Genomic DNA, 27,076 nt, shown 5'->3' on the forward strand with positions numbered 1-27,076 from the left:
ATCTCCTCTTACTCTCCATATTTTAGTTATTCCTCCCAAATGTCCATAGTGGTTAACATGGTCTTCAAATGACCAATACATATATTCACAGGTTTCTCCAGGAGTGCAGTATACCCATTTCCCTATGTAGCTCCTTGGGTTTCTTGGGTTTTCGAGCTTCACAGATGGTGGGTCCAGGTGGTTGGTGATGATCTGGTTGCGCAACTTCTCTCTCTCTTTTATGATTGTGCCTGTGTGTTGGCCGTCATCTGTTGGCATCAAGAGGTGCATACCAACCATTTCGATCATCTCGTCTGTGGTGCGTGCCTTCCGGGCCTTCCAAAATCTTATTATGATCAGTGTAGCTCCAGCCAAAATAGTACATCCAACAATAATTTTCAGTCCATCTGACAGCCAAGATGGCATCCATGACCATAATATTGAAAACCAGCTCTCATCCTTTTCCACACCTTTACTTTCATCCATCATTTTTGAGTGCATCTGGGCCAATTGTAAAACTGCTTCTGTCATTGTACCATTGTCAGCATCGTTGACAGGGATGAATGTGCAGCATGATTGTCCTATCTTAGCGCAAACTCCTCCTTCCATTGCTGTGAGGAGGTCCAGTACATATCTGTTCTGAAGTGCTACCATCCTCACAGCTCGCAGTTCCTCTTTTATTGCGTTGAATCCATTTACCGTAGAATTAATAGTCATCATTAGTTCCCATCGAGTTATCTGGAGCCATTTTGCGTTTGCGTAAGCCTGTAGTCCTGGATGTATTATTGAGGAGAAGAACATTGCTGCTCTGCTGAATAGTCTGTGCTCTGGTGGAATTGAAGTGAGTGCTGTTTCCGACCTTCCCCATAGGTAATTTCCTGTCAGAGGTTCTCCTTGTCTTTTCTTTCTATTCAGGACAGTATTATTGCCGTCGGTTTTGCTCTCTGGCTCCTTCTGAGGTTGTACAGATCTCTTCTTCCTTTTGTTCCCTTCATCCATTTTGGGGAAGTTCGCCATATTGGGGTACCACTAGTGATGGTACATTAACGTGCACTATTGTGCATATACCATTCCACAGAAGGGGCAGTGTGTGGTATGCTTTTTCTTTCTCCACAGGCCCAGTAATGGTCCATTACTACTGCTGTTCCTGCTCCCCCTCAGGTAGCTCCATCACGCTTTCACAGTTGGTGTTGTATCCTACGTCCACCTCCCCTTTATGTTGGTAGCATACCTTAGGCGCAGTTAGCGGCAGTATTGTTATTGGGTCTTCATCCTTCTCCATCCACGTGAGCATGGGTACGTACTTGACCCAAGTCATCCAACATCTATGGTTGTGTCCATCAATAGTTGAAATATTTTCTCTTGTTACCATGTTGCTGCCAACCACTCCTATGTCCCATTTGTTGTTCATGTACACCTTCCCTGTGATTATCACCAGTGGTCTTTCCCAACATCCGTTCTTACCAGGGACTTCAGTGGCGTACCAATCACATGGTAGGTACTGTAGTGTTACTTTCTTTGTTTCTCCTTTTTCAGGACCACTTGTTATGTATCTGAATCCTTCAGCATGTAAACTGCTCTTGTGGTAACTCAAATAAGTCTTGAGGAAGTTGTTTTCATATGGATATGTATCTCGTGTTTTCCACACCAGTTGCACCACTGTCCCTTGAAATCTTCCTTTCGTCTGGAACAGTGCCAAGTATATTATACATCGTGCTATTTTCTCATCTATCTCCGTGGCAACAAATGTTCGAGAAGCGCTCATGGCGTATGGGATTAATGAGCAAACGTAGCAGCTGTCTTCTGTTGTCTGCTTACCTATGTGGGTCATGTGTTGGTACCATATGTTGTTTGAGATGTGTGCTGAATCTTGTACGTAATCATCAATACCTTTATTATCTGAGTATGTGCTGCGTTTAACTCTATTTTTCTTGTGTGGGATTTTACTAGTACCACCTGACGTAACACCTGTTGCAGCTGGGGGTGGGGGTGTATTAGGTTTGGGTACAGCAATAATATTGATAGCATAGCTGTACTGCCATACAGAGGCAGCCAAGAATCCGGTGGTCATTAAAATCCCCATCAATTTTATTACAAATGCTAATTTCACCGGCATTTTGCTCTTACCTTGCTGCAGTCCGGCAGCTTATTCTTGCGACGTTACAGTTGCCCGCCTGAAAATTCTTAATATGCTCGTTATTAATGTTAGTTATTGTTCTTAAGCTCTCCCTATCAAGTAGTCATTCAGTGCCCAGGCGAAGAGCTGTTCCCATGCCAATCTAAGCGATCTATCTTTTAGGGCAGGCAAGTATGGTTGGAGGTGGGGCATTGAATGTTCTATGGCCAAGAGGAATGCTGTGTAGTAGACACGTACCCTCCTTCTTTTGAGGTACGTTGGCCTTTTTATTTCATATACAAATTGGTGTGACAATTCTTCCAGGTAATTATCGTCTGAGGGTACCATCTACTCCTGGGCAGTGAATTGGTTAGTTATCTACTTTCTTAATAGTACAATAATACGCTGTACCTGCATGTGCGAGAGAAAAGAAAGAGAACATTCAGGTGTTTACATGTGTATATGTGCAAGACAATGTCCTTCAGTTCAGTTATTACTACAATGGGTAGGGGGTCAATGGGCAGACAGTTTGGGGCTCAACTGGCGGAAGTCTCTTTACTCTTTAATCGTGTAAGCATGGGGTGGGCGATATGGGGATCACCCCTTTCTTTTCTAGTAGTTGTCTCTGGGGAATCTGAGGGGTGGCAGGGTATGGGGACACTTAGGCCGTTAGTTGTAGTAGAAGTCTCTTCCTCCGTTGGTGACGCTGTTGTTGTTCTTCCAGTGGCCCTGTCGGTGGCGCTGGGGCGGGTCTGGAGTTTGTAGATCTTTACGTCGTGTAGGTGGTTCCAGGCACGTTTGTCCTGTAGCTTTACTGCTCTCGTTGATACCTCCTCTACCAGATGGGGGCCAGTGAAGCGTGGGCTGTTCCACTTTCTGTTGAAATTGCGAAGTAGTACGTGGTCACCTTTAGCAACTTTGCACAGTCTTTCCTTTTCCAATTCTTTATCCGCGTCTTTTTGTTGATCGCTGTTAGACCCGCCCCGTGTGCGCTCGAGCTGTTGAGACACAAACACTACACTAGTAATCAAAGAAGACACATATTGGTACATTTCATCACCAAGGACACTTGCAGTACTCTCGTGATCGGTAAATGCTCTTGATGTTGGCATTAGGGGAAGGCGCATTTGACGTCCGGTAACCACCTCGTGAGGGGTGAGGTGGTGGTCGGAACCTGGTCTATTCCTTAGCTCAAATAGGGCTAGTGGAAGGCAATACAACCAACTCTTCTTTGTTGTTTGCTGTATTTTTGCAATTGCCTCCTTTAATAGACCATTCAGGCGTTCACATATACCGTTGGCCTGTGGGTGGTATGCACATGCAAATTTATGCTTGATGTTCAGTAAGGATGTGATGTGCTGGAACATTTTGTTTGCGAAATGTGGGCCATTATCTGACCGCAGTACCTCGCACACTCCCCACCTGGGGAAGACCTCCCTCACTAGGAATTTAGCTGCTCTAAATGCATCTGGGTGTGAACAGGGCCCTGCTTCAATCCACCTCGAGAATGGGCATACTACTACAATCATATACCTATTTCCTTGACATACGTTGATCATATCAACATAGTCAATATGGAGATGTCAGAAGGGTCCCTCTGGCCGGGGTATAGTACCTCTTATCACCTTCAGATTGTGACCGGCCGTAAACTGTTGACATATGAGACAATTGCTGATAAAATTTGACACATGAGAATTTAACTCAGGGCAGAACCAGTGTTCCCTAATTCGTGCTGCAATTACTTCCTTGCCTGTGTGGGCTGGGTGGTGTAGTTGGCTCAGGGCGGTGTTCAATAGTGCCAGTGGTATTACAATCTTTCCAGTGTCACCCTGGCGCCATAGTGCGTCAGTTGGTGACATTGTGCATCCTCTTTTTACCCATAATTCTTTTTCTGCCATTGGTGCAGCCGCTTGTAGCTCCATTATCTGTGTGGCTGGGAGATGGGTGTACCCTTCTCTTATCAACATCTCCTTAGCCATTCCCCTCCCTCTCCCTCTCTCTGATTCTGGGGGGTTCCATATCTCACCAAAATATGCAGCATACTTTGCATGTGCGTCTGCTGCTGCATTCCCTTTTGAAATGTAGTCTTCACCATTGGTGTGTGCGGTGCATTTGACCAAAGCTAATTCTTGGGGGTCATTTATTGCTTCAATTAGTTCAGCCAATAGGAGGGCATGTTGCACTGGAGTGCCATCAGCTCTCCTAAACCCTCTTCTTCTCCATTTCGACAGCCCTGAGTGGACAGTGGACGTAACATATGCGCTGTCGGAATATATGGTCACTCGTTTGTCAAAGCTTTCCTTCAACGCCAAGATCAGTGCAATTAGTTCTGCTGCTTGAGCGGAATAATGCTGTGGTAGTTGTACACATTTCATTGCCACACACACCGGTACCTCCATCATTTTTACCACTGCTGCCCCAGTCCTCCTTATACCATCCCTTTGATCGATAGTTAATGACCCATCAATGAACAGGAGCTCACCTCCCTCTAGTGCGTTCTCTTCAATCTTTCTAGTACATGAGTACATTTCAGTGATTTGCGTACAATCGTGTGCATAATCTCCTTCCTCAAGTACTTCTGCTAGAAACCTTGCAGGGTTGACCGTGCTACATCTAACAATTGATAGTTCAGCTCTGGATAAGATGATCTCATAACCTGATGCCCTTTGCGTGGTTAGGGTGGACTTAGGTTTATTCAATATTGCAAATAGTGCATGTTCCACAAACAGTGTAGTCGGGCACCCCATGGTGATTGCTGATGCTTTCTCTACCGCAAAAGCAGCTGCGGCGAGACCTTGTTCGCAAGGGAAATGACCTAACATCACAGGGTCTAAGAGGCCGCTGTAAAATGCTACTGGTTTGTAGCCCATGCTTGTTTTTTGAGCCAACACTGCTTTCATTACTGCTGAGTCGCAATGTGAAAATATAAAGAATTGTCGCTCATAGTCTGGGGTTGCCAGTACCGGAGCAGTTGATATCGCATCTTTCAGTTCATCAAAAGCCTCTTTCATTTCCATTGTCCACCCCAACTTTTTCTCCCCATTATTGGGTTCCTTTAACGCCTCAAGCAGGGGTCCTATGTATGAGCTATAATCAAATACCCATTCTCTACAGTAGTTGCACAGACCCAGGAACTGCTGCAGTTCCCTCACTGTTTGTGGTACTGGCGTTTTTGAAATGGCCTGTGCTCTTTGTGGTGCAATCTTTCTTCCATGTTGGGATATGAGCTGACCAATATAAAGTACCTGTTCTTGACAGTACTGTAACTTTTCCATGTCTACCTTGTAACCTTTTTCAGCCAGTATCGTCAGCATCTTTAATGAGTCCTCTCTGCATGTTTTTTCGTTTGTACTGCAAATTATTATGTCGTCGACATACTGCAACACTGTGCTTTCCACTTCAATGTTACCCAAATCCATCTGTATTACTCTGTTGAATATTGAGGGTGACTCGCAACACCCTTGTGGCAATCTGGTGTGTTTCCACTTTGTGTTTCTGTAAGTAAAGCTTGTCAAATCTTGTGAGTCTGGGTGCAATGGTATTGAGAAAAAAGCATTTTTAAGGTCGATCACTGTAAATCGTGATGCTCCTGCTGGAATGCCACACAATATTGTGGCCGGGTTTGCGGCTATAGGGTATTCTGCTTCTACTATGTTGTTCAAGGGCCTGAGATCCTGTATGAAGCGCCAAGACCCCCCTCTAGCCTTGCGCACTGGGTATACAGCCGTGTTACATGGTGATTCTGAGGGGACCAATATGCCATTATTTATAAGGGCCGTTATGGTTTCATATATGCCCTCATCTGCCTCTTTTGATAGTGGGTACTGTTTCACTCTGGGGAGTATTGCACCTTTCTTCAATTTTATCCTTACTCCCCCTATACTTTTTATGCACCCCACGTCATAGGGGCCGTTAGTCCATAATGATGTGGGTTCTTTTGTCATATCCTCCTCAAAGAAGGGAACTGGGGTGGATGTGGGTGCCTCAAGTGCCATTGCAATTTTCTGTGCCACTTGTTTGTACGCCACTTTTAGCCATACTTCCACACTCATCATGAACACCATTTCACCTTCCTCCTTTCCTTCTGAGAACAGCTCCTCATCTGACACCTGGGTGAGTCTACATCCTTCTGCTAGTGCTATCACTGCCCTCCATGCTCTTCCTTCTCTGTCTTGGGCATGTACTGCAATGTAATCAGCTGTTGCTATAATGCTCTCAATGTCCACTGGAACCACCTTTCCTTCTGGTTCATTGACTGGTGTTTCCGGTCTGAACAAATAGGCGGCTGGCCTCCTCCAGATCTTTCCCTCTATCCCTGGCATCCATGCAAATGCCATGTCTGTCCCGTACTGGAATAGTTCACCATCTACTGGCTCAGCCCTAATCGCTGTCTGTCCGCAGTAGGCTTGCATAATCTGTCGTGCTGTGAGGATGTTAATTCCTGGAGTAGAGCAAATTATGCCGTCCTCCGTAAAGGAGATCGTCATATTCAACCTGTTCATGATGTCTCTTCCCAGTATATTTGCTGGTGAGGCACTATAATATAAAAGTGGGACTGACATGTCATAATCTCCTATAGATAAGGGAATGTTATCAGTAAAGGGAACCAACCCTCTAGCCCCAGAGAATCCTTGGGTGTTCATGGCTTCACCCGACATCTTAAATTTACCTTCCCTTATGCAAGACCGGGTCGCCCCGGTGTCAACAAGGAATGATAATTTTTTGTCACCTATCGTTACCTCTATGCGTGGTTCCTCCGCACTATTAGGTGTTACTGACAGGATGGGACACACCAAGGCCGTCTGTGGGCTGTCCTATTGAGGGTACAACGATTGACCATTTCCTGTGTAAGGGTTGTGTCCCAGGACCGTTACCCTACCCAGTTGTGTTTGTTGTGCTTGGGGTTGTTGTGTTATCGCTACCTGTTGTTGTGGCAGTGAATATGTCTGTGGCTGTTGTTGTGTTATTAGTTGTTGCTGTTCATTTCCCTGTTGCAACGTCTGCTGTTGCTGTATGCCCTGCTGTTCCTGTGTGGGCCTTGGTTGTCCCTGTTCACTCCATGATGGTGTTCCTGGTCTTACTCTACACGTGCGTGACATGTGCCCTACTAATCTACAACTCCAACACACCGGTGGTTCCCTACTCTGTCATGGAAAGCTTCCTGTGTTGTCCTGGTATACTGGTTGTCCGGTGGGGTAGGAATATCTAAGTCCTCCCACCTGCTGTTGTGTGTTATATCCGTATCCTCTTCCTCTCATAATTCCTCCTCTTCCCCTGTTGTAATTATAATACCCAGCTCCTGGCATTGAGTATCCTCCTCTCATGTTGGTCGTGTATGGTTGGAGTGGCGGCACCTGTTGTGTTATAGTCTGTGAAGGTGGTATTTGGGAGGGATCTTGTGCAGCCACTACTTGTGTGGGGCTTTGGGTCATTGTTGTAGGTGTAGTTATTAGTGCCCCTTCTATTGTGTATTTAGTAAGTTTTTTCTGTACTAGTTTAGCCTCTTCCGTTTTCCTGTCCTCTTCCTTTTGTTTCATTTTTCCTTGCCATGTCCTGCAATGATGCACTATTGTCAGTTGTATTTCTGGCCATGCTTTTGCTTCCATTCCCACTACTTTCTTCAGTTGTTTCTGAACTCCTTCTGGGAGCCCTTGTACTAGTATATGATAAAATATTGCTGGTGTTTTGTCCCATTGTTCTCTAGTTTCCATGCGCCACTTCTCTTGGATTTCCTGGATATAATCAACAGGATCTTCATTCTCACGCATCTTGCGTGAGGTAATTGCTCCTATGTCTGATGTGTCTGGGTACTGTACCCTCAGTGCCTGCCATAGTGCATGTCTGCAGTTTGCGAATGGTGCCCCATCGTGCGATGTGTTTGCTATTGTTACCCCAGGGAATCCCGCTCTCTTCCAAATGTCATCTGCTGCATCCCCTAGTATCGATATTAGAAGGCCCTTTACATCTCCCACTGCCAGTTTCTGTCCTGCGGTGTGTTTTTCCATTTCATATATCCATTTACCCCCACCTCCACTTAATGATGGGAGCCTGCATTTTATATTTTCTTTGTCTGTATGCTTCCAAGGGACGTACTGTGGTCTAACCCCTCCCCTCTCCAGAAGTGGCATTAAGTTGTGTCTCGTTTTATCCCTTGGGTTCCATAAAATCGAGTCCTCACACCCCTCCTCTTCTTCCCTCTCTCCTACATCGTCAATTTCATCCGTATTTCCCTTGCTCGTAACTCTTTCTTCTCCATCTTTTCCCCTTCTTCCATCATTTCCTGTATTTAATATGGGCATGTGTATTCGTCCTTCCTGCCTGCGTCTAGGGAGGTCTCTAAGCCGACCTGCATAGGGTGTCAATTCGTTTGTGAAGGGCACAAGTTTGATTGTACTTAATGAGCATGAGGTGGTTGAGCATGTGTGGTGGGATGGGAGAGGGTGTGATGGTGACGGTGTGGCTTCATGTGTCTGTTTTTCCGCTATCCCTTGCTCTTCCTCCTCACTTCTCTCCAATTCATCCTTTCTCCTACAGATCCATGGTGAGTCTGTATTGGTCCGGGTGGTGTATAGTTTATCTAGACTTTCCCTTTCACTGTTTCTTCCTTCCTTCTCCATTCCTTCTTCTTCCTCACTACAAAAGTCATTCACAAACGGCAGCCCCCACTCTGTCTTTTTCCCCTTGATTGTTACTGTTTTTAAGTCTATTAGGTCCGGTTCTCCCTTTTCTCCTTTACCAACCGTTCCCCTTTGCGCTGATGTTGTTGCTACTTCTGCGTCTCTATACACATACCCCCTTACTTCACTCTCCCTCCTCCTATCTTCTCTTTCCCCTTCATTCCTCTCCTCCATCTCTCTACCAATTTCCTCCCTTTTCCTTTTTAATTCCTCCATTACATCGCTACTCACCTTTTCCAATATCCTTTCATCCTCTTTCTTCCTTTCCCATCTCACCCTCTCCCTTTCTAATATACTCTCTATCACCCTCCCTTCTTCGTATTTCTTAGTCGTTTCTGATAGTAATCTCTTCTTCCACATTGCCATTTCTTTTTCTTTCTCTTCTTCTTCCCTTTTCCTCTCTCGTAGCACTGCTCTTGATACCCTTTCTGCTGCTGCTTTTACCCTTTCAGCTTCTCTCCTTTGCTCCTCAGTTCGTTCCCTTATTTTTTCCAATTCGTTCTTACCTTCTTTCCTTCCCCTCGCTCTCTCTCTTTCCTCCCTCTCGAGCTGTTTGATCAGTTCATTCTGTTCATCCCTTAACTCTGCTAGTCGTTCTTCCAAAATCTCTTCCTTTTGTCGCAACAGCTCTTCCCCTCTCATTCCACTCTCCCTGGTATTATCCTCGTCTATTTTCCTTACTACCTCCTTCTCTTCTCCTGGTAATGAACCTCGTAATTTTAATAGTATCTGCGCAGCTACCCACTCATCATGTCCTATTTCCACAGTTTGCTCTTCTCCAGTCCTCCCCTCCCCTGCTGGCATCTTCATATGAGCCACATATGGTGGCGGGCTGTATGCCGGGTTCGAGTACCCCTCAGCCGCCCTTAACTGTCCTCTTTCTATTTCTCCTAATTCTCTTAAAGGGTACAACCCCCCTCCCTCTGTTCTCACTACCTTTGCTAGGGGTATATCGTTGCTCTGTTCCTTTTTTATTTCATTTTCTTTTGAGTTATTATTCTTTTCTCCTCCCTCTTGTCCGTTCCCCGTGTTCTTTGGGTCTTCACTCCCCTTTTTCCCATTCTCTCCTTCCTCCTTAATCTCTTTTTCTTCCGGTATTTCCCCCACAGTGAACATTCCATTTGGTCCTGGTCGGGTCCCTTGGAACATCCTCCATAAGTTAAACACCTCCACGTGGTTTGTCAACTTCTTCCCTTTGTATGTATTATGCAAATGGTTTAATAGTGAATGTTGGGTATATGGATCGAAGCTACCATTAGGCGGCCATGGTGTTATCATTTTGTTGTCCGTCCCCTGTGTCCATTCTATGCTATACTTGATCAGTTTCTCCCTATGGGGTGACAGTGTGGTACATATGTGTTGTAGTGGGGTAGTGAGGGTGTTCCCCCACCCTCCCGATCCTGTCCCGTGTGACATAGTAGCGCTCCACTTGTTATCCTTCCCCTATTTGGTAGCTATTATCTTGCTAACACTTACAATACACAGCCTTATACCTTTACCTGGCCCCGTAAATTTGGGGACTTGCGATAGTCCGCTAAGGAAAATTATTAAAATATAGTATTTACATTTGTATATTTTCTTCTTTCTTTCTTCCTTTACACAACACCCTTACGGCCCCCTGTGGCCGAGGCGCACGTAGCCCCCTGCGGCTGCGTACCCCTTGTGACGTTCTTATACAGTCGCCCTATTTTCATTTGCTCCTCCTCCTTCTTCTACACTCGCCGTGGCCGGCGTTCTCCGTGCGCAGCCACGTCCCCCGTTTCGCCTTTCCCCGGTCAACTCATTACCGTTTATCTCCGTTTCCACTCCCTTACCACAGTTCTCTTCCCCACCACTCTCAGAAAGAAAGATGCCTTGTGCTCGGGATATCCTATGAAAGCCCTACTGGTGACGTCACCGATCTGTTCGAGCTACTGGTAAGTTCTTCATATATTCTTTAAGTCCAAAATACACTTGTAATCTACCCCCGTTAACCTCACAGCTGTCTTCCTGTCACTCCTGGAACAAGGTAATCAATAATATAATCGGACTGCGCACACTGCGTCGCCTCGCGTGTGATACGCCCCTCGACAGGAGGGCTTAACCAGCCAATTATCTTCCGTATTGGGCAACTAACTAGCTACCGCCTACAGGGAAACGTCATCTACCTATCGAATTTCTTGCTCGAACAATAGGGATCCTCATCTACTCATTGATCAATAAATGCCAAATCGTAGGAAACCACACACACATCCTTACACGTAGTCGCGACCTAGGCCAATCAGTGTCTACGAGCGGCCGCACGTGCTGTTTTCGTGCTCCACCCCCCTCTCTCGCGCAACGTAGCCGACTGCTCTCGCACTCGTTCGGCTACCATTCATTTCATTGCCAACACTAAATTGTCAAACCTTCGCCGCGCACCTGTGCAACACCTCCCACCTCCCGTTTTTAATTCCTCCCCACTCCCTCACAATTTCACGTTGCTTGTTGTGCGTGGCATGCTCACCAACTTCTCTTGATGCGGGGCCGCTCGACTGCGTGCACCCCTCCAAGCGGCTCGCCACCTCCCCTCGTCTGGACCACGTCTGGACACTCGCCAACCGCGGGCGGGATACTTCTCAACTGGCTCCCGAAGGCCAATATCCGGATTGCGCTGTCCGGTCTTCTTGCAGTTCCGCGATGGTCCTGTAGTCCTCAGAAGGGGGCAACGGCAGAGGGGGCCGCGCCGCCGGGCCTCCTCACAACGGGAGCACCTGGAAAAAAATAAAAATAAAAACGGATCTTAAACAGATCTCAGCAGTGCCTCCAACTTGTCGGGGGGAAATTCTGCCGGGGTCGGCCGGGCCGTCCGTAGACCTCCGGGCAGGGAGGCCCCAACTCCTCCCGTATATCCCAAAAGAGATAGAGTATGAGACACACGCAAGAAGCAAGGTGACTCTGCTGTTTATTAGACAAAACGGCAGGGATGGGTCAAGGATCGTACGCGTCCGTCCTGACACACACACAATCATGGGGCTCGCAGGCCCTTTTTACCTTAGTATGACGCGCTACTTGCGTCATCTTACAAAGTTTAGCAAAAAACCTATTTCCACTCTGGATTGGTTACTCGAGTGGTAGGGTTAGTATAGCATACATATAGAGAACGGTATTAGTGGTTGAGGGTTAGTCAGGTGATATACTTGGGCTGTCCCTTCAATTTGATACATGAAAATTGTTACATGAAGACCTCTGAGGATTGGTCAATGTTAATGGCGTCAATGATAAGAGCCCCATGTTCTGATTGGTCCACTCGCGAGCCTCCCAGTCTGGGACTATCGCTGTTCCCAGCTCGCGGTGCACCTGTCATTTGCAACAATGTTTTTACTATGGGTAGGTGTAAACAATGCGAGGATTTATTCATATGTTGGGAGGTCGACTACTCCCACTGCTGCAGATGTCCAATGAGTCTTTTAATTGTATCTGCCTGTGTCTTGAAACGTGGGATTCAGGCATCTCCTTCCTCCTGGGCTTGGCATCCTGTCAGGTTTGGCTTTGTCACGTGAGGTGGGACCGGGTTTGAGGCAGAATTCAGCACAATTAATATTGTTTTTCCCACTGTGTGCCTGGTTTATCTTGCAGGTGCGACCTTGGCGTCGGCTTGCAGCGTGCGAGATTGCAACATCGTGCCCTTGGCGGTGTGCTTCGCCGGGCTCATTCTGCAGGGTCAGCAACCGAGCTCCTGCTCATTCAATGTTCATGGAAGCTTTTGCTTGCGGCCTACTTGGGTCTGGTGCATAGGTGGAACCATTTGATGCAGAGCGTTTTAGGTTACGGTATCATATTGCTCTATCCTCAGTATCGTGTCTCCGTTATATTCTTCATTATGGTACATGGTTCTTAGAAGAAGCGTGAGCAAGCCTTTTTAGATAAGTTCATTATGCGTCTTGCGTTTCTGCATTTTGAGAGCCTATGTGGAAAATAATAAAGATGCACGTCCGTGGGTATGTCTGTCGCCTACGTCATAGCACTGAGTATGTTCTTCGTTTGGATTGGTGTGGGAGTGTCCAGTGTGCATGTTTGCACAGGTGTGCTGACCGTTGGCTAGGTCGTCATGGCATCTCTAACGACGTGTAGGTTTAGTCGAGTTGATCCATGCCGCAGGTGTCGGCATGGGCAGGGCGGGCTGCTGGGCAGGTAGGTGGGCACATCCGTATGGTCCTGTACCAGGGTATTTGGTCGTCTGGTAGATAGGCAAACTCCTCTCGTGGCGGGTGCCTTGGCCGTGATCCTCTAGGCCAAGCGCGAGAGGGGAAGGGCGGGAGCTTGTTCTTCCATTCTCCCACTTCAACAGTCTGAGTCAGTTAGGAATATGGATAGGGCTTTCTCACTCGGTATTCAGAAAATCTATCCTTCTAAAGACCTTCATGTTTCTGACAAGTTTCTCGACAAATTGTTAAATGAGCGAAGGCCTGGTGCCTCTGCTCCACCTCCGTATGATCCTCTTCCTGTTGTTTTGCCTCTTCCTGCTGTTATTCCTGCTCTCCCTGCTCAACCTGTTGTTCCTATTCTTCCGGCTGTTGTTCCTCCGCCTGCTCTACTACCTCTTCCCATTGCACCAGTAATAACACCTCTATTGAACCTACCTGCACCTCCACTCCCGAGTGGTTCTGTACCGACTATAATTGATCGGGGTGCAGGGTCGAAGGTTGTTACTCGTAATACTGTCCCTACAGATAAAAAGCGGGATTTGTTTGCATGGGCTAAGCATTGTATGGAGAGAGATGATCGAGCTAATGTTTTTGCCACACTGTCTAATATGGATAATTTTCCTGAGAAAAATTTTTTTATTGAAGGTTTAGGGATTCATTTATGCGTAATGTCGGGTAAATTAAATAATGTGGATCTCCCACAAGGGCTGAGGGATCTGAATACTTTAGCACTATCAAGAGATACTGTGGAAAAAGTACATGAGCATGTCGAAAGGTTGTTTGAGTATAGGAGAGACTTGGAGAAGTTACGGAATGAGGATGACGAAGAAGAGAGTATGTATGTACAGAAACGATTTCTTCCGTGTCGTAAATGGGCATCTGAGGAAGCACAAATTTGTACAAGAGATGCGATTAGATGGATTTCGGATTTATCGATAACTCCGGTTGAGGTATATGACACATACAGTCAATATACGCTAGAAATGCAGAGGAAGGTGATTCAGGTACTGGTAGAGTACCTGCAGGATGAATGTGTGAGGAAGATGGTTAGTTGTCCCACAGAGTTACTGGGTATTTACAAGAGAGCTTTTTCACTTGACACTTCTTCGACTGCTTTAGCGCTCGATTTAGCTCTGTTGCTTAGTAAGCGTTCGGAGTTGCCTATATCTCAGTTGCCTATGAGAGAGGTACCTCCGACATTTGTCCCAAAAGTTGAGATTGCCGCTAATGCTGCAGCAGGCATAGCTGCTGTGGACATTCCTGCACATTATGTATCACAGTTTGTTCACGTCCCGTTTTCACGACAGGAAGTGAACACTATTAGGCAATCTATTCCCGACATTAGGAAAAATCCGACAGGATTTTATAAAGAGATAGAGTCCGTCTTGCAGTCCTTAGTGTTCACCCTAGGCGATATTGACTTGTTATTCCCTGTACTCCTGCCCGTAAATTTGTGGAAGCAGGTTAGAACAATAGATGATGCACCTGGGTTGGGAGATACGTGGGCTAATATAACTAGGCTTGACGGGGAAAGGCCAGCTGGTGAAAGACCGCCTCAGGTGATACTCACTTTGCCTGACAGAATCATTGCGAAATTAAAAACTATAATTCCCGAAAAAAGAATTATTTGGGGCAAGCTTACGGCCTGTGTCCAAGGAAAATCTGTGGGTGCCACCAAGTTCTTTAATCGGTTCGAACAAGTATTCTCGGACTTCAGTGGACAAGATTTAGGCACAGAATCTGGGAAAAGGTTATTTGTGGACAAATTTGTGCGTGGATTGCTGCCTGACATCCAGTAACAGATTATGTCTTCCGAGAGTGCTTGGCAGGCGAAATCCCAATCAGAAGTACTGCACATGGCTCAGTACTACGAGAACCGTGTCAATAATGAAAAAGATAGAGTAGAAAAGAGAAAAGGAGACTTAAAGACTAAAGTATTGTTACAACAAATTGTTAGAGGCCCCAGAGGGGGTAGTTCGCAGATTAGAGGTCAGTATGTTCCACAAGGGAATGTGCCCTTGGGTCCTGTGAACATTAACCAATGTGCCTATTGTCGCCAGGAGGGTCATTGACGTGCACAATGCCCCGTCCTTCGACAGAGGTCGAATAACACATTTGGGAGTATGGGTAGATGACCCAGAGGTCGCCCCGGGGTGGGGGGCCCTGGTAGAGGTCAGTTTTCGCAGGATCTTCAGCAACCTTTTTCACAGGACAATCAGACTTCGAGTGTGGATACTAGAAATATATTTGATCACCCTTCTGCTGCTTACCTCTCTGAGGAGCTTCCTTCTGATGATATTCTGTTTCGTTAGGATTGCCCGGAGCAGGGTTTGGAACCTACACCTATTCCCGTTAGTCAGAAAGGTCCCTACGTCGAAATGGTAGTGGGAAATAGGAAACATCAGTTCTTGATAGACACTGGAGCACAGAAGTGCTCCATTGATCATTCTCGGGTTCCAAACATTCCACTGTCAGGGCAAACCAATGTCTCCGTAGGGTTTTCTGGCACACCAGTCATTTGTCCGGTTTCTTCGCCTGTACCTATTTATTTGGGTCCCTTTACGGACCATTGTCCATTTCTTTTGACTTCGAATTGTGGAGAGAATTTGTTGGGGTTGAATCTGTTGAACGAATTAAATGCGGTAATTCATTGTTCATCTGATGGAGCGCGTTTGACGATTTCACCACAGCAGTTTTCTGTTTCACAATTTTTGACTAGACCTTTGCCACTGGAATTCATTAATGTCCCGGAGTGTTTGCGGATAAAACTTAAAAGAGATCTTAGTGAATGACCTGATGGCCATAGATATCTCTGACAGCGATTCAGGAAGTATGGACGATGACGTATGGAGTTACTTGCAAGGAGATCAGAAGTAGTCTTAGCACTTGGCATAGGCCAAAAGGAGGGTTTGTCAAACTGGATATTAAATTATGCCTCCTCTTGTAACGATTGTATGTATATTGGCCTACGCCAAGTTGCTTAAAACTGTACGCGAATAACTCTCTACGGCAAGGTCTTGACCTTAGAAATTGATGAAAGCTGCCATCTTGAATCAAACCGCCATTTTAGGTTCTCTTGCTGTGTAAAAGTCACCCTGTACATCAAAATGGTGGACGATGACATTCCGAATAGAATCTAGGTCGTTTTGACCTCCATACAGCTAATGTATAACTTGCCTACAGGCCACTTGTTAGGGTGTGAACTGAGACCTTGTCCTACTGTTGACCTGCATGTAAATGTATTACCTGTATCGACGGAACTGATCTATGCACATACTGATGAATAAATTAGAATTGACCTGGCAGAGACCCTAGACCAGTAATACATTCATGGAATGGTTAACCCGCGAAGGGGTTGGACAACAGGCTGGAGAAATGTATAAAAGCCTGAATGTCCCAATGTGCAGTCTCTCACTGAATACATTGAACCCCGTTGAAGTTCGTTGTGTTGTACTTAGGGCCGATAGCTATCCGATCTGTCATTTGACTTTGTCATTGCTTGACCTTAAAATAAAGTACTTTGTATGTTCCTTTGTAACCAGTGTTTGGTGTGTTTCCTTTGGGTTTCCCGGCCTCATATTATTTTTCTCTTTTCACACCCTGTATGACCACTTTGACCTTTCCCTTGCAGCTCTCCTAGGGCCTTCTGGTATTGGTAGTTCAACAAACACGGGATTAACCAGAGTCTCTCGAGTGAGCACCCACGTGGTGCCGGAGCCCTCTGCAGCTGATTTTCCCTCAATGTTCACAGTTCTTTGTGCTTTTCTTAATTTGTCACTTTGTGACTTTCATTCAACACAGTTTGGTTTCTTATCGGTTCTCCCCTCGACTCAACGGCTGTGATGAACTGCTTTGCTTTACTTGTATCTGGAGTCAAGGACGGTACTAAGGTAGCAGGTGTCTCCCTCTATCCTGCTTATCACCGTAGGCATACTCCGTGTACTGTTGACATCTGCTGCAAGACACTCTGGCTATTGTTGCGGTCTTATGTTTCCTTCTACGAAGGCTCTGCGGTTCTGGGTCGGAAAGGGCACGGTCACTTCTCTCTTTGTCGCCCCTTTGGTTCTCAAGGCTTTTCTCATCATCTTCAACTGCCTTGCTTGGATAGTTCTCTTGTTGTGTGGTCTGCCTTGCTCATGCTATGCTCTTGTGGTCCACATTTGATCCTTGTGGGAAAGGAAAGGGTCATCAAGTGTGTGTGATTCTGGTCAATTTCCTGACTTTGCCTAACCCTTTTATTGGGAAATGTCAGCTAAACAGCTATGGTGTTAGTCCGTTGTCTTTCGTGGTGTGAAAAAGTGTTCATGTGGAATAAGGGTGGGGGCAGTGCTTCTGAATATCCTACGGGGTAGGATGGGGAAAATGTGTTGGAAGAAGGGGGATACTGTGTCTCAACCGTCGGTGTCCAACTTCCACTGCCCGAGGGCTCCCATCCAGGTGATCCTCCCTCACTGGTCCACTCCAGGAACTGGATCCAATGGTGATGGCCATGTCCTGGCCACCTGGATGACAGATTCCTGGGGACTAGTTAGGGAGACACCTTCAGGTTTCTCACAACACGTAATTCACTATGGAACACTATGCTTGACCTGTTTTCTCCATTTTTATATCACCAATTTACAGAATCAAATGCAGATATGTTTTCTTATGTAAACAATGATAAATTGCACAACATGTTTCAGAGCATTGGTTCCTTTGTCAGGTGTATTCTGTAAAAACAATAACATGATAAACACATGATAATGAATTTCCACATTTCACGTACTTCGAATACACCTCAATAAATATCAAATCTGTCTGATGTTAATATCAGACGCTAGTCAAACACTGAGGGCCCGATTTTCATGTAGGTGTTAAGTACGGAAAAGGACGTTAAAAGGCTTAACAACCTTTTCGGTACTTAAGACCTATTCTGAAGGTGGCGCATTCTTCTGAGGTCGGACGAATGCGCCACTTTCAGAATGCATGTGGCGGTTGCTAGGATGGGTTGGAAACCAACCTAGCAACCGCCACATTCGTAAACTGGCTTTTTGGAAGCCTATTCTTGTGGCACTCCTCCAGTTTAATATGTGTGCTAAACTACAGTCAAGAATGGGAGAATCAATACATGATGTAAAGATTGATGGTATGGAAAATGTCCTGCTTCCCAGTTCTACTAAGTCAGAAAATGATGATGATCATGATAGATTCTATGCTCTGTCCCATAAGGCAAGGCTGCAAGACAACTTTGGAGAGGATACCATCAACACAGACGAGGATAATGCCACACAGAGGTTGTATGAATAAGCAAAGGAATATAATAGATGGATTAAAGAACAGTGCCTAAGTAGCACGTGACATATACTCAGGTCCCAGTGTACTTCCTTTAAAAATCATCCTTTTATAGCTCATTATCTAGTGCAATTTGTCAGTATGTGGGAGCAATACCTCCATCTTTAACACTACCACCAGCTTAAATTTGACACAATCAACCAAGGATAACTTAACATCCAGCTAAGCCAAAGCCCTTCCTCAACTCACTACCTAATACAACCTCAATGAGTGGAATGTCATTTCACTGGAGAAGCAAATGCCACAAGTAGCCACCTTCCCTCTGTGCAAGTAGTGTGTGAGCTTAGGGAAGGGAGGAGCAACAAACCTGCTGTTTTACAATCACTGGTAAGCCTTATCCGTAACCTGACAGGACACACCATAGCATGCAGCTTTTTAACACAAACTCAATGCACCAGCATATTCACAGAGGTATTTGTCACGACTGTGCCACTGGCGCACCAATCGGAACCCATTGTGGACTATTTGGGACTCATTAATTTCCGTAATACTCCCTGGACAACACCTATTCATATTATTGTCTTTACCTTCCGTTTGCAAGGCTTTGGTTTTGTAAATTTCTTATTTACTTTTATAAACTACATGTGCCAGAATGCACCTTGTGGCAGTTCCCATTCCCTAGTTATTCCTATGCAGCAGTTCTAGCACTGCAATCCCCAGAAGCCTTAGAGAACAGTGCAGCCTTCACTTTTCCAGGACTAGAGAGGGAGGAGGCCAATTACATTCAGGTGTGCTGCTCTGTTCCTTGGCTACACCCACTTTGCTTTCTACCATCAATTATCTTGCCGTGTGCTGAGCCCACTGCCCATGATTCCTGCCCTTAGCTTCCTTGAGTCTTCAGTCCTCCCCTTTTTTCATCCACTTCAGTAGTACAGTTTCCTTGTTTTCTCTCTGCTAGCTTACTCTTGTTTTTCCAGCCCTGAGTTACTGTTCTTGATTCCTGTGTACAGTTTCCGGTTGCCGTTCCCTGCATTTAGATACTAGTTTTCTGCCCTTCTTTTCTTCCGGTTCTCAGTCCTGAACCTTGCTCTCTTTGACTTCCTTTTCCCCTGGATATTTCTGTTCTTGTCTTCACTTGTGCTTTATGTAATTCCTATTTTCAGAGTTTGGCTGCTGGATTTCCAGCAGGCAATCTCTGCCCCTTCCCTTGTCGTGTTTAAGTGTTGTACTTTGTGTCATTGTTAACAGTGTACTGGTTCCTGTTTCAGGAAGCAGTCATTGGTCGGTTCCTGCTGGACCTGTACAGACTTCAGTCTTGTGAGTATTGTTAACTTGTTCGCGCCTTAGGGTTCAGACACAGACACCCACTGCTGTTGCTACTTTCCATGAGCATTCAGAGTGGGCCCCTGTAATAGCAATCTGCCCAGAAGGCTGGAGTTTCCCTGGTTCAGTGAGACACTCTTCCCCCATTCTGCATACACCCCAAGAGGGAACCAAACGTGTTTGTTCTCTTTGTGTATCCGGCCTCTTTTTGTTCACAGCCTCTGTTGCCTATCCTTTCTTGTCTGCAGGACTCCTTGTAATCCAGCTTCTTGTGTGCCTTTCTCCCTTTGGCTTAGTGGGCACACCTCTACCTTCACGCCCTTCCTGACAATGTTTCAGCATGCCTAAAATAATCAGAAATCACATGGTAGACAGTGCCTGCTAAATGCTGCCCAGGAACTAATGTTGGGTTTGGAGCGCTGGCATAAAGGATAGGGCGAATGCCCCAAACAACTATGAAAGGGGCCCCACTGGGATCAGAGCAAACAAACTATACAGAAAGGGTATTCCTTGAGGAGGTTGTGCTTCAAAACACTGAACATTCACTTGAACACTCCGCTTAGATGATGCCACAAATGTACACTGAAAATGTGAGTAGAGTTTTTACAAAATGGTAAAAGTAATCGTGTGAACTCACGGGCTAGTAAAAGCTTGGATGTCAAAACATTGGATGTGCTTCAAAAGTAAAAAACAGAGCTGATGATCTTCGGCTCTTCACAGGTAAGAGCAAAACTCACTCCTGAATATGCCAGTATGGCGATTAAAGGGAACTGCATAAAGATTGTAAACAATGTGAAGACTCTAGAATTCCACCTGGAAGCGTCACTATGGGCTTATGTGCATGTGGATGGATTTGTGCATAACTCTCAATGCCATTTTAGGGTGTTACGGCATATTAAACTATTTTATCATCTAAAAACGGTAAGACCCTAGTCAAAGCAGTTAATATGCCCCGTTTGGATTATTGTAATGTGCTTCTGATTGGAGCCAATAAGAACTGTGTAAACAGACTCCAAGTCCTTCAGAATGAAGCCTCTGGTGCCAGGAAGAATCTCCATTGGCTGGCGGTAAAGGAGAGAGTATGTTTCAAGGCCCTCTCCCATGCCCACAAATGCATCTGTGGTGATGCGTACCTTAAAACCGACTAAAACTGTATGACCATCCGAGATCTCTCCTCTCAAGTAACTGTGGGTCCCTGGCTATCCCAAGAAGCCAGGGACACAAGAAGTAAACGAGCATGAGGTAGTGGGCATTAATTTCATACTTTAACAGGTCATGCCTGGAATGCATTACCCTCTGAGCTTCATTTGGAAAAGCACCTGGTAGCCTTTCAGAAGCAGTTAAACATGTTTTCTGTTTGAGTAATTGACTTCTGGATCTCTTTCTCACTGGGGATCGCCTTCCCGATATAGTTCTTATCCAGGTTATGTTAATCTGGTTAATGCCTCATTTCAATCCTTGGCCTGATGTTTTTTTTTCAGTCAATCAAGTTTGGTTTGGTAATTGATGAAGTACCAGCTACTTTTAATTTCTTTGGAGGTATTTTTCTGAGATCCTGTATAAATTGCATCTGCACTAGTTTTCTTTTATAAAGTTTTACTTTTTGAGGAACAGGGTAGGTTTTGAGATGGGGTGCATAGAGTGCACATAGTCTATTGTACTCTACAATCCAAGGAATATCAGTGTTTACTTGAATCAAAATTGACTAGAAATAGTCCTTCAAGTGTACGTAGGCGTGACAGTGCTACGTAGCTCATGCCTTCTTTAAACACTGTGCTACCAATATCTATCAATGCTTGATCTAGGGTAAGACCTTGTGATTTATGAATGGGGACTGCATATGCTAGAGATAGAGAAAATTGTTCTCTGCATATATATATATGTCTTTGAAAAGAAGGAATCGGGCTGTTGAGCGTCCTATCCTTTTAACTTCTGAAAGTTTGTCACAGTGAATATTGATGAACTGAATGTTGTTGTCATGTGGGTATGTTTGAAAGCCAACAACTGTACCAACAGCTCCATTAACTAATCCTTGCTCCACATCAAGGTTATGCTTTAGCATCACTCCACAGTTTAAAGACGATGTTAACATTTTCTCTAAGCCAGCTGTGTTAGAGATAGAGTTGTCTAAGGTATTTAATCGTGCTGTGGCTTGTTCACACATGGGTAGTGTCATACCGTGCACGTCCAGTTTGTCTGTGGAGAAAATTTGAACTATTGGTTGCATTTCCTTTCTCAGCATTGTTTCATTGAATTGTGCACAGCTTGCCAGAGTTGGCATCAAGGACATACAGTTTACATTTTTGTGTGCTAATTGTTCCATGACATCAGTAGCACATGAGTTATGCCCGTAGAGTGCATGGATGTGTCTGGTATATAATATAGTTTGTGCTTCTTTAGATAGTACACCAACTCTAATGCTTTTCAAAATGTTAGCGTAGGTGAGGTCTTCAGACTGACGCTTGTTTTCAGTTTGTTCTTTATATTGGAAATGTTGGCAAAGATTTACATTTCGTATGCTGCCAAGAGTGTTAGGGCATAGTTTGTGCCGTAAGGTTTTAAAAAATCTTTACCTTTCACTGGTGTTAATTGAAGAAGATCTCCAAAAACAATAATGTGTTTTCCTCCAAAGAGTTCTTCAAAGTCTGTTTTGAGGACCACTTGTAATCTGATGTGAATCAAAGCCAACATTAGGTTGTAGACCATGCTCACCTCATCTATTGGGAGCATTTTCATTTGTTTCAAAACTCTGCGTAGTTCCATAGCAGCTTCTGCTGAAGGTTTTTAGTAGTCTAATTTGTTTTGGTGTTCTACTGGAAGGAGTAGCAATCAGTGTAAAGTGACATTGCCTATGTTGTAGGAAGCTACACCTGTGGGGGCAGTTACAACAGCTGACCGTTTGTTGTTTGTCAATTTGTGGAGGAATTTGCTGATGATTTTTATTAAGAATGTTTTCCCGAACCAGCTTGACCACTTACATATAGCAATATAGGTTTGTAGTCTTGATAGGTACAAGTCTTAGCTTCCTGCTGTATACCATGTTCAATTTGTTTAGTTATGTCTAGGAAAATGCTACGCTGTTCATTGTTTAATTGTGATTTGAGTGTAGCAAAGTCTTCTGTAGATCCTTCATACTGGCACATGGTGTTTGTCATGATGCCTACCTCTAAGGAGCCAGGTCGGGCCCAGCAACCCCAGAGGCAGACATCATTTTCCCCAGGGAAGTCTCAGCGGGCCCAAGTCGGGGCCCTTTGGACTCAGTCCTGGCGCCTTAGGCGCCAGGCTCATAGCGGACTCCAGTCCTGGCGCCTTAGGCGCCAGGCTCATAGAAGAGGATATGTGTTTAAGTGCTTGGGTGCACACTTACCTGATGCAGACCTTGCTGCTTCATCCAGGCCCTCTTGAGGCCTGAATGGGACTACTTAACCTGTAGGACTACTTCACCACCCGGGTGTGGTCGGGGAAGGATACATACCTGATTGGTGGAAGGATACATACCAGGAACTTCTTCCAAGGCTATTTAAACCCCACCCGAACAGCCACACATGCTTCGCGTTGTTCTGCACCTAGCAGCTGGACGCTCACCGTGTCAGCTCCTGCATCCTGACTTCAACCACGCCTGCCAGCACCCTGGAACACCTGCAAGGGGAGAAAGGAAGAGAATAGGAGAAGAAAAGCCCTTACCTGCTAAATCTGCATCCCAGAGTCATTTCTCCAACGGCCCTGAAAAGGAAGACATCATTTTAAAGGCATTTCGTTTCGATCGCTGCAGCGCTGCATTTTACTTACCTTTGCAAGGCGCTTCCATCTTCAGCAGCGATCTTCCGGATTCAGCTACGCCCCGGCGCCTAGAGGAAAAAAGACAAGACCAAAGGTGAGAGGGAGAAAAGGAATAAGGAAAGCTCAGTTTCCTTTTAAGTCTTACCTGTTGGATTATTCCCACTGCATTTCGGGTCCTGCCGCTTCCTGGCATCTCCGGACCCCGGCCCCTATGGGGAAAAAAGACAAAGACATTGAATGAGCGAATGCAAAGACATTACCTGAGCGCTCATCCAGAACTGTTTCACTTCGGGTCGGCGCCATATCTCCGGCACTCCGAACCCCGGCCCCTAAGGGGAAAAAGACATAAGCATTAGCGCTTGCTGCAATTAGACAACGAACATTATTATTAAGCTTGAACTTTTGAACAGAACTTTTACAGCGCCTTACCTGAACAGTCAAGCTTACCTGAACTCCCATCAATCCTCAATCCAGTGAAGTAACTGGGTTTCAACGCGCCCCTGCATCAGAAGCAGGATGGAGAGCTCATCCTTCCAAACCCTAAGGTGAGGCTTCACGGGGAATCGTGGAGGAGGTATCGTGGAGGGTTGAAGGGAGTGGGAGGCTTGAGCATTGTTCCACAGTTGGTAATACTCCCTTTTCACGCCCATGAGGGTATCCAACGAGCCAGGGAAGCCAGAATAGAGGGGCCCTTCCTGTCCATCTTCAGAGTTCTGCGCCTTCGACGCCGCGCCTCCGTGGGAACCAGGTGAGCGTTACAGAACGCGAAGCCTTACCACAATTTCCCACCTGGGCGCTATGGAGACTTCCGAGACAGATCAGCTGGCCCATCTTTTAGGGGAATTACGGGCAGAAGTGCACTCAGCCCGCCAGGAGACTAATGCTCTCAGAAGGGAACTAATCCTATCCAAGGAAAGAACTGATGATCTGGCCAAAAGGTAATTGCAGGGCCAGGCAGAGCACACTCCTTTACCTGTTTCCGGAGATATTTCTACAACAATGGGTTCGAATAACCCGGTACAAATCAATCTACCTGGACACATGCCTTTGGCCCCGCCGGAACGTTTTGCGGGGGATCCCAAGAAATATGCCGTGTTTATGAACCAATGCCGTTTACACTTTTTATGCAGGCCCGGGGCCTTCCCCAACGACCAGACCAAAGTAGCCTTTGTACTATCTTACCTCAGTGGCTGTGCTGCCGATTGGTCTATTCCATTGGTAAATCAGGATGATCCCATTCTCCGGGATTTCCAGGGCTTCCAGGCCAGCATGGAAAGATTGTTCGCTCGACACTCGCAGGGACAGGCCTTTGCAACGAACTGCTATCCTTATGACAAGGTAATCAGGATCTTTTGTCCTATATCGCCACCTTTAATAGACTAGTTGTGGAAACCGGATGGCCTGAAAATAAAAGGATCACATTGTTTCATCGAGGCCTGCGCGGAGAGCTTAAAGATGTTATAGCTCAGATAGTAGATCCACCCCAGGCCTGCGCAGACTACATAGACTTAGTGGTTCAACTTGATCACAGACTTCAAAATAGAAAAGCAGATCAGCTCAAGTATGAAACCAGAGTACCTATCAAGACCCACGTTAACTCCAAGAGTACTGACGTTTCCGAACCTATGCAAATTGGCAGTGTTAAAGGACCATTAACGCAGAAGGAACGAGAGAGAAGGCGACAAATGCAACTTTGTCTGTGTTGCGGAACTTCCGGTCACTTTCTTCAAAGTTGTCCAGTTAAACCACCCAAGAAGGTGGTTGGAGCCACTGATAACGAGTTATTGACACCTGGTTCGGGAAACGACCTAGCCCGACAAGCGTAGGGGTCCGCTTGCCGAGCTTGAAAACAAACTCTTTGACCTCGCATTTTGTCATGCCAATGGTGCTTGTGAACCCAAAACAGCCTCAGCAGTTGCATGCTATAAAAGCATACATAGACAGTGGAGCTATTGGAAATTACATAGACCGTGAATTGGCTTCCAGGATTAAGCTTCCTCTCCGCCCGAAAGTAGCCCAAGATGTAATTACTACAGTTGATGGAACCGAAATAGCCTCAGGGCCTGTAACGCATTCCACAGTTGAAATCACTCTGGTGGGTCAGGACGGACATCGGGAAGCAATCGTGTTTGATGTGATCAAGGCCCCACAATTTCAAGTACTTCTTGGAATCCCTTGGTTAGAAACACATAATCCGAGAATAGACTGGCGAGCAAAGAAGATAACTTTTCCTGATTGTGAACCAACCTGTTACCCAAGGAATCCAGCTATGGGTCTAGCCTCTGTAACTTCCACCCCTGTACAGCTACCATCTGAATACCAAGAATTCCAAGACGTTTTTCAGAAAGAGCAGGCTAACACCTTACCTCCCCATCGATCTTACGATTGCCAAATCGACTTGGTACCCAATGCACAACTACCTTGTAGTAGGATTTATGCTCTTACTGAACCTGAGAACCTGCATTTGCGCCAGTATTTGGATCAATACCTGGCCAATGGTTTCATTCGCCCATCAAAGTCACCAGTCTCTTCCGCTTTGTTCTTCGTACCTAAAAAGGAAGGAGACCTTAGGGCCTGTATTGACTACCGCGCCCTAAATCAGATAACGATTAAGAATCGTTACCCTTTGCCCCTGATACCTGAGCTTATCGACCAAGTAAAAGATGCTCGTGTGTACACCAAGCTAGATCTCCGAGGAGCTTACCACCTGGTACGTATAAAAGAGGGCGACGAGTGGAAGACTGCATTCCGCACCAAATTTGGGCTCTTCGAATATCAAGTAATGCCCTTCGGTTTGTGCAACGCACCTGCCGCCTTTCAGTACTTCATGAATGATGTTCTTCGGGAACTTATCGATGTTTGTGTCATCGTTTATATTGACGACATCCTGGTGTATTCCTCCTCAGAATCTGATCACAGAAACCATGTTAGGGCAGTTCTTGAGAAATTGCGCCAGCACAAATTATTTGCCAAGCTCGAAAAATGCGTTTTTCATACCACAGAAGTGGAGTTTCTCGGATTCATCCTGACACCTCAAGGAATCCGAATGGACTCGCGGAAAGTGGACGCCATTCTCAAATGGCCATCTCCTAGCTCTGTGAAGGGAGTGCAAAGCATGCTTGGCTTTGCCAATTTCTATCGAAGGTTCATCCCGGAATTTTCTCGAACTGTTCAACCCATCACAGCTCTCCTAAAGAAAAAGAAACGCTTTGAATGGACTCTTGAGGCTGAACAAGCCTTTCAGGACCTGAAAACCAAATTCACCTCTGCACCTGTATTGAAGCAACCGCGTCCAGATCTCCCTTACATCGTGGAAACCGATGCATCCAGTTCGGCTATGGGAGCTGTCCTGTCGCAAAGAGACCCAGAAACTAACCAACTACACCCTGTAGCCTTTTGGTCCAGAAAATTCTCTCCACCTGAACTCAATTACGCAATTACCGACAAAGAACTACTGGCTATTAAATCAGCTTTCAAGGCTTGGCGTCACTATCTTCTCGGTGCAAGACACACCATCACCGTAATTACGGACCACAGAAATTTGCAGTATTTAAAGACGGCCAAAGCTCAATCTTCGCGACAACTCCGATGGGCTTTATTCTTTGCGGAGTTTGATTTTGTAATTACCTATCGCCCTGGCTGCAAGAATGGTAAGGCAGATGCCTTATCCCGGATAGGCATGGAAGAACCCAATTCGAGTTTAGAACCTGTGCCAATCATACCGGAACAAAGAATTCTGGGCTTGACTTCATTGCAAACCATTG

This window comes from Ambystoma mexicanum, chromosome 7q, assembly GCF_040938575.1.
Source record: "Ambystoma mexicanum isolate Mex_15411 chromosome 7q, UKY_AmexF1_1, whole genome shotgun sequence".
NCBI classification, from domain to species: domain Eukaryota; kingdom Metazoa; phylum Chordata; class Amphibia; order Caudata; family Ambystomatidae; genus Ambystoma; species Ambystoma mexicanum.